Consider the following 1,240-nt stretch of genomic DNA (forward strand, 5'->3'; position numbering starts at 1 on the left):
CCCTGACATCTGATCCTCAGTTACACATTGACGTTATTTAGTTATTTACAATTAAAAGTGACAAACTGTATTCCAAAAAGTGATTATGTGCCTCCAGGTCTACCACATACTTTTTTTTTTGGAGACAGAGTTTCACTCTTGTTGCCCAGGCTGGAGTGCAATGGCGCGATCTTGGCTCACTGCAACCCCCGCCGCCTCCCCAGTTAAAGCTATTCTCCTGCCCCAGCCTCCCAAGAAGCTGGGATTACAGGCATGCACCACCACGCCCGCTAATTTTGTACTTTTAGAGATGGGGTTTCTCCATGTTGGTCAGGCTGGTCTTGAACTCCTGACCTTAGGTGATCCACCCACCTCGGCCTCCCAAAGTGCTGGGATTACAGGTGTGAGCCACTGTGCCTGGCCCTACAGACATTTTTTTAAATGTTAAATTTCATGCTCACTTCGGAACACATTTATTAAAACTGCAACGACGATACAGAGATTAGCATGGCTCCTGAGCAAGGATGACACGCAATATAAAATTAAAATTGAAAAATTTTTATATAAGTTAATTCCATTTCTTAGCTAAGCTTTCATTCTTCCTCTCTCATTCAGCTCTCGGCCCTAAGGTCTCTGTGAACCTGGAGAGGAGGCAAATCTCAAATCCATTTGGCTTCCTGACAGTAGATCTGACAAAGGATTTCGTATCAAATGTAATCGAACTAATGGGCAAAATTATGATTTTTGATTAAGTTAGAATATTAGGATCTGGAGCTGCATTGTCTGATATAGTAGTATGAGTGAAAAGAGTCAAACTCTGTAAAATATTTGAAGAGATTTGTTCTGAACCAAATATGAGTGACCATGGCCCATCACACAGTCGCGGGAGATCCAGAGACCATGCACCCAAGTTGGTCGGGCTACAGCTTGGTTTCACACTGTTTTAGGGAGACATCACAAGACATCAATCAATACATGTAAGATGTACATTGGTTTAATCTGGATTACACTTCAAAAAATTGGTTTTTGAAGCCTGGATTACACTTACCTGGATAGTGTCAGAGGCGTTTGAACAAGAGCAATTTCATCTTGAATAGGGACTGGGTAAAATAAGGCTGAGACCTATTGGGCTGCATTCCCAGGAGGTTAGGATACTCTAAGTCACGGCATGAGATAGGAGATCAGCACAAGACATACGTCCCAAAGACTTTGCTGATAAAACAGACTGTGGTTAAGAAGTCAGCCAAACTCCACCAAAACC

At 42.6% G+C, this 1,240-nt stretch overlaps 1 non-coding gene across 1 annotated transcript; it reads left to right on the forward strand.

Annotated features, from left to right (window-relative positions):
• The first annotated feature begins 432 nt into the window (after positions 1-432).
• Positions 433-540, forward strand: LOC115896012. Its single transcript, XR_004056042.1, has one exon. It is a non-coding gene; the product is annotated as a U6 spliceosomal RNA (small nuclear RNA).
• Positions 541-1,240: the final 700 nt, after the last annotated feature.

Source organism: Rhinopithecus roxellana, unplaced genomic scaffold (genome assembly GCF_007565055.1).
Source record: "Rhinopithecus roxellana isolate Shanxi Qingling unplaced genomic scaffold, ASM756505v1 contig4360, whole genome shotgun sequence".
NCBI lineage: Eukaryota > Metazoa > Chordata > Mammalia > Primates > Cercopithecidae > Rhinopithecus > Rhinopithecus roxellana.